Raw genomic sequence first — 7,533 nt, 5'->3', positions numbered from 1 at the left:
TTTTCTCTTGCCTCCTTCCTAGGATTAGGAGAGAAAGTGACTGGCTTAAGGGAATTCATCTGGCTTTGTGTTTTAAGGTGAGACTAGAATTCAGTCTCCCAGTTTCTAGCCTGATGCCATAACAACAACAATCATCAGTGAAGCATTTGAGTTTCTACTGTTCTGCTGAAACACAACTTTCAAGCTGTGGCTTTGAATTATCTCTCATAGTTTGTGTGCATGTGTGTGTGTACACATGTGAGCTGGCAGGGGAGGAATTGAAGTCCCTACATCTTAAAAGTAGGGATAAAAGTTGTGGTAGAGTGTAATAGAATTTGGAAAACCTGTCCAAATTACCCTCTGCTGCCCCTTATCACCATCTAAATCACAGCATGGTAATTTTGAGCCTTTTCTTTCTGCTTTCCCACATTTTCTGTCTTATTAGCTAACAGCAATTCATGCTTGCGAACACTGGAACTTTGCCTTTTGCTGCTGTTTTGTTCCATGGCCCATTCAGAAATTCAGAGATGTATAAATGAGTGTCCGATTACAGGGAAGGATAAGAAATTGGGTACGTAGTAGACATTCCCGCCTTTAGCTGGAAGGAAAATTCCTGGAAGCCTATCTGGATCAGACCCAGTGAGATCCCAAGTTTCCTGAGCCTTTTTTCCTCCAATGTTGGACGATGACTTCTCCAACCAGTATTTAAAAATATTTCTAGTTGTACTGAAATGTTTCATATTAGCTGCCTGACCACTGAGAGAAACCCTAAAGTCACCTCTTCTGTAGCAAAAGTTTGCTCCACAACAACACAAGGAACACACCTCTGATGTGATAAGATCCCCACGACCATGTGCAGCGTCAACTTTGCTTATGAGGGGAAAGCACTGAATGTTTTATTAAGTATCGGGTTTTATTTTGGCACATTAAAAGTAGGTAATAAAATTTTGAACTGAATAGCTTGGCACAAAAAGTCACATTAGTTATTCTAGCTCAGGGATGTCCAAACTTGGGAACTTTAAGACTTGTGGACTTCAACTCCCAGAATTCCCCAGCCAGCATGGCTGGCTGGGGAATTCTGGGAGTTGAAGTCCACAAGTCTTAAAGTTCCCAAGTTTGGACACCCCTGAGCTAGCTGATAAGCCACTTGGACCAAAGGCACTGAAGGCAGCCATCAACTATGTTGCTCTGGAAGTGCTGACTACACAAGGAAAGAAGCACTAAAGCCCTAGGGCCCTTCTCGTGATTCTTGCCATACTGTGATTTATATCAATGCTTGCACAAACCATTGTCTTTACAGAGGGCCCATTTTGAGTGCAAGATTAAGGAAAAGTCCACAACTGCCCATTCCTTGCTTGAACATACATTCCCCCATCCGGAAGGAAAGTCTCATTTATTTCCCCCTCCCCCCAAACCTACACTTTCTTATGTTATACTAAGGCAGGGGTGTCCAAACTTGGGAACTTTAAGACTTGTGGACTTCAACTCTCAGAATTCCCCAGCCAGCTATGCAGAGCTGGCTGGGGAATTCTGGGAGTTGAAGTCCACAAGTCTTAAAGTTCCCAAGTTTGGACACCCCTGTACTAAGGGAAGCAAATAATTCCCTTAATTACCAAATAAACTTCACACTAGGCAGGTATCTGAACTGACACGTCTCCAGATCTAGTTGAACAAAAACCAATAAAACACTCACACTTTTTAATCAATTTTTTTTAATTTTTCTATTCTGACTCTCTTAATTATGTTCCTAAGTTTTTACCCGCCACAATAAATGTATTAAATGTTTGAAAGACCTGGTGGATGTTTTATGTTTCCTTTGTTTGTTTTAGAAATGATTGCTTTGCTTAAATAATTCGTCAAACTAATTCTGCCAAAGATTATCTACAAAATTGTCCCAAAGGTGCTTTTCGAAAGGCAACTGGACTTCCTTATTTTTTTGCTTCCTGGAAAACATTTCACTTCTCATCCCAAAAGCTTCCTCAGTTGTTTTTAAAATGAGAAGTAAATGCTTTCAAGGGGGGGCGGGGGCGGCGACGACAAGGAAGTCCAGTTGTGTCTTGAAAAAAAGCACCCCTGGGACAACCGTGAGCTGGATGTTTATGGGGATTCTCAGTCACCCAGATCATGGTTGTCCCCAAAGGTGCTTTTTTTCAAGAAGCAACTGGACTTTTATTGTTTTGGAAAGTTTTTCAAGCGGCAAGTGGACTTTATTGCTTTTTGCCTTGGAGCAAAAAAAGAAAACACCTTTGGGACATGACTTGGATGATTGAGAATCTCCACAGACATTTTTCTACAAAACCTCAAAGTTTTCTGTTTATGCTTGGATATCAGCTTCAAGTTTATGGTGGGTTTTTTTTTCTTATGATGCTGCTTAGATTCCAAAAGATTTGGACTATTTCAAATTTAGAATCACTAGGATACAATTTTGCTAAAATATTAGGGAATGAGAGACCAAGAATTTAAGTCGGACTCCTTGTTGCCTGCTAGCAACCAGAAGAACTGACAGCAGACTTGGACAGTGAGGAGGTTGGGGAGGAACATGAGCCAGTCCGGGAGTCGGGGGAAGGCTCTGATGAGGGCTCTGTGTCAGAGGCAGAGAGGGAGCCAGAGCCGTATGCCAGTTATCAGCTGCCTTCAGAGTCAGACATCAATGAGGTAGATGAACAGCTGGAGCTTGTTCCCAGTATGCACATGCGCAGAGTTGCCAGACAAAGGAAACAGCTAAAGAACAAGGGTCAACTTGGGAGTAAGGCCACAGGTGGACGATGAATAGCCCCTCCCAGAGGAAATAAATGAGGAGTGAAAGGGGGATGGAGTTTGCAGGAGACAATTAGTTTGCTTAATTAGTTCGTGACTCTGGGACTCCTTGCCAAGTTTTGCAGATATTGGCCTGGCAGCTCTCCATTCAGATAAGGTCTGTGACTGTAAATCCTCCCTTGAAAGACTTTGCTGGATGTGAATAAGCAGAATTCACAGTAAATTAATAAAAGGGTTTTTTGTCGGGACAAGAAGTTTGCTTCATGCCTAGGTCAGAACAAGACTGTAATAAAAATCCCTTTTCTAGCTTGGTAGCCATATTGAGCCAGGAATGAAAAACAGACATCTTAAATAATTCCATATTGGTGAATGAACAGACTTAATACAGTCCTTCCTGTCTCCACTGAAAGTCTCCAATTGATCGTATTATTATGTATTATTAAGGTTTCCTGCATAGTCAGTGAGATAATCAGGCTACATTTGGCATTTTTGTCCACCTATTGAATCCTTCCCAAGGACCTGGGATAAATAGATACTTGATGATCTTAAAAGGTATAGTTGCAGGATGTAAGCTGTTGTGAGCAAAGCTGCCTTTCACAATTGACGGATAGTAATTTTGTCAGTACTGATTTTGTTTGTAGTGCTCCAATTGTTTTGGGATTGCACCCTGCTTATTTCGGGGGTCCAAAGAAAATAGGACCCTGTCTTATTTTCGGGGAAACACGGTAACATTTGAGAGTTGGTATAGAAAAAAAGCTTCCTTTAAATCATGGTTGTCGAACTCGCCACGTCACGTTGCCGTCACATGATGTTTCGCAATGATTGGGGTAGTCCTGGCCTGCATGTGACACTTTCAGCCCACGGGCCACCAGTTTGACCCACCCTGCTTTAAATTGTACTGACCTTTGCACCAGGTTTTAAGAGGGACATTATGTGGATCTACAGCAGCATCCCCAGAACAATGTTAAAAATCGTTACATTTTTAAATACAAATCCCACCCCTTTGTATGTGAGAAGCTGGAATGGCTTCATATGTTGTGCTTAGCCATAATACAATTTATGTAATAGCAAGAGGACTTAGACTTATGTACCGCTTCACAGTGCTTTTTCAGCCCTCTCTAAGCGGTTTACACAGTCAGCCTATTGCCCCCAACAATCTGGGTCCTCATTCTACCCACCTCGGAAGGATGGAAGGCTGAGTCAACTTTGAGCTGGTATAATGTTAGACTGTTGTGCAAATGAGCAATTTGTTTGCCAAGGGTTGTAGTTTTGCATGATGTGTGAATTCTGTCATGAAGGGTCATTTAATCATGGTTCAAATAATCCATGGCTTAATGTGAGTTGTAAATATTTCGTTAGAGCCTATTTAGTCATTGCTCCAAATGCTTTTTTTTTTTTGTCCTACTAGCTGCCTCATAATAGAAACTTACCTTCTTTTGTCTTGGTATGGAAAAATGTTGCTACAAAAGGCATAGAATTTCAAATTTCAAAGTTAAGAGCTAATGAGATATAAAATTGCCTAGATAATTATGAAAATATGAAATCTGATATACGGAGATAGGGAGACACAGATATTTGCAAATTGTAGGCTTATCCTATCAAATTTGCTATATACTTGTTTTTACCTTCCAATTTCTAAGAGATCAGGGACTTTTCAGAAAGCAATATTTTCATATGTAATTGTCTTTGCATTTATTAATCTAGTCTTGATAAAAAAAATTATAAACAGAATTCTGCACTTTTAAATTCACTTCAATTTCTTCAAGTTTCTCAACTTTGCAACAGCATCATTTTTAGGTAGTTGAAGACATCTGCTGGTCAAAGATAGATATTGCAACCATAAAAATTTTTTTTTAAAAAAACCATGGGAATATAAAGACATTCTTTTAAAAGGCTTGAACGTGGTGATATTTGTCCCTGATGATACTGCATAATAAGTCACTCTAGAAAGACTCCTCAACTTTAAAAGAAGTTATCCTATCAGTCAACTATTGAAGAAATCCAGGCCCCAATGTAGTAACTCAAAAAAAACAGGAATTAAATTCATAGGTATACTATTATGAATACCTGATTCTGCATCAGTTGAACTGTAGGTGATCACCAGATGAACCCAAGTTAGCATCATGATGCCGCCAGGCCAAAAAAAGGCAAATGAAGCATCCACAGGGGAAGTCAAAAGAGTCAAGATGGTGACTGGGACCACGTGATTGAAAGCCTACCATTTACATGTATTGTTGTGCACAGCTATACAAAAAAAAGATTGCTGTTCAATCACATAGGTGTAGCTTACTGTGAAGTGCTGAAAAATGAGGATTAAGAAGCCTTTTCTTAGCCTGCAAAGGTAAGTTGAACAGTGGGGGGGGGGGGCGGCGGCAGATGGATTTCCTGCTTTCTAGCGAATATAAACCACGCGCCACAGCTGATTGTCACACAGCTGATTGGTCATACACATACTCTTGAAGCAGGGGTGAAACGCTACCAGTTTGGACCGGTTCGCCCGAACTGGTAATAAAAAATGCTACCGGTTCGCCCAACCAGCAGTAAAAAAAATGCCATCAGTTTGGGCAAACCGGTAGCTTCAAGGATCAGCTGTGTGACAATCAGCTATGCTGATTTTATATTCGTTGGAAAGTAGGAAATCCTGCTTCCTAGCAAATGTAAACGTGCAGCACAGCTGTCTCCCCCTCCCCTCCCGGCTGTTCTACTTACCTTTGCAGGCTCAGAAAAGCCTTCTTAGTTCTCCTTTTTCAGTGCTGCACAGTAGCGCCTGCGATGCACATGCACGCAAAGCAAACTGGTAGTAGACGTCCGAGCATTTCACCCCTGCCTTGAAGGCAATTGTAATTTTAGAATGCACCCACATGAGTAAACTTTACAAAGCAGAGGAAGGAACAATTCCTCTATACTTCGTCTTGGTCAGACCTCACTTTGAGTACTGGGTACCAAACTCTAAGGAGTAAGAGCAGTTGAAGTAGTTTAAAAGGAGGACAAGAGAATAAAGCTAAATCTCCTGAAGAAGGATTGAAGGAGCTTCAAAAAATTGATTTTGTCTTGAAAAAAAATGGAGTGGGAATCTGATAGTGTTCTTCAAATATCTGAAATGAAGTCACACAGAAGAAGGTGAAGATCTATTTTTTTTATCATTCCTGAATTTATCTATTTACTAAAGCAAGTTATATTATGTCTGCCCAGTTCAAACACCTTGACTCTGGGCAGCTTACAACATTAAAAATCAACAGTATAAAACTACTAATATCCTCAACCTCCCATTGCAGCCACTTGATCAGCTCCATATATATTTCAGATCCGCAGATCTGCTGATGTTTTCAGGGTCCTCTGGAAAAGTATCAAGGTGGGAACCAATCTTATTTTTTCTATAAAGCAGTACAAAAGAGATTTAGATATTGGTAAGGTAGATTCCAGCTACCCTGTTTCCCTGAAAATAAGACCTCCACGGATATTGAGCCCAATTGGGCTTTTGAGCGCATGGACTAAAATAAGCCTTCCCCAAAAGTATTGCAATACAGCAGCAGCCATGAGGTGACCACGCTAACCATCTCCTATACCTCAAAAATAATAAGACCTCCCCGAAAATAAAGCCAAGTGCTTATTCGGGGATCAAAAGAAAATAAGACAGGGTCAGGTAAATGTATGTTTAAAAGTTCCTTAACAGTAAGAGCAGCTAGCAATGGAATCAATCCTTTATAGAAGTGGAATTGGTCTCTTCTTCTTTGGATGTGGTGAAGCAGATGCCGATCAATTAATCTGTTAGGCATATTTTAATTTGAATTCCTGAAAACAGGAGGTCAAAATTCTAGCTTTCCCACTGAGGTTTTAACACAAGCATAACTATAGCACCTCAACTCTTTTAGTATCTATGGGTTATTTCATGTCAGTAATTTTCTGACAACATTCAGAATTAACTCTCCCTGGAGGGTTTTGGCAAGGATGGTGGGCACATTCCTTTCCAGTGATATTACGGAAGAGCCAAATAGCCCAAAGATAGAGAAGTATGATCAGAAATGTTTCAACCTCCCAGGTTGACCATAGCACAGGGCTCTCAAACTTGCGGCCCGCAGGCCAGATGTGTCACCCGCTGCCCAGGCCCAGTTTAGCGAAGGGGGGAAAACGTTCCGATATGTCACATGACTGCATGAGTTTGACACCCCTGCCATAGCAGGACTTCAGCAAACGCCCTCTGAAGTTCCATTATTTCTGCTAGAAGAGACAAACCGAAGTCTAATTTGTATTAATGGTTGGGAACCGCATTCACTGGGAAAGTGGCCAGTTTCCATAGGAATCTAGCAGCATCTTTTCGTTGGGTACAATTTTTCTCAACCATGGTATCTTGAAGATCTGTGAATTTCAACAACTGAAGTCCACATATCTTCAAGATGCCAAGACTGAGAAACACAGGTATATGCCATTAACAGTTTTTATTGAGGATTTCTTGGAGCTCTGTTCCCTTGGCTATTTTGGCCCAATGTTGTAAAATGCATATTTCCAGAGCCTTTTAAGACTCTGAGTAGTGCCATGTTTATTTGAACTCCTCTGCTCCGTTCTTCTGATCTAAAAACTCTTCAATTGAGGTCAGCTCCCAGTACAGCCATGTAATTTTGGTAGCAACAGCATGAAAGCGGTTTGCCTTCCCTTCGGGGTGTTTTTCTAACCTAGTCTGGGAAAACTTACCCACGTAGATTTTCTAGCTAACTTGTTTTCAAACTAAAGAGTTCTGATTTACTTAGGACTCCCCCCCCCCCCAAATTTGGAGATTAACCAAGATATACGGGGCACAGC

The sequence above is a fragment of the Natrix helvetica genome (genome assembly GCF_964273705.1).
Source record: "Natrix helvetica genome assembly, chromosome: 3".
Classification (NCBI taxonomy): domain Eukaryota; kingdom Metazoa; phylum Chordata; class Lepidosauria; order Squamata; family Natricidae; genus Natrix; species Natrix helvetica.
This window is presented reverse-complemented; position numbering follows the sequence as displayed.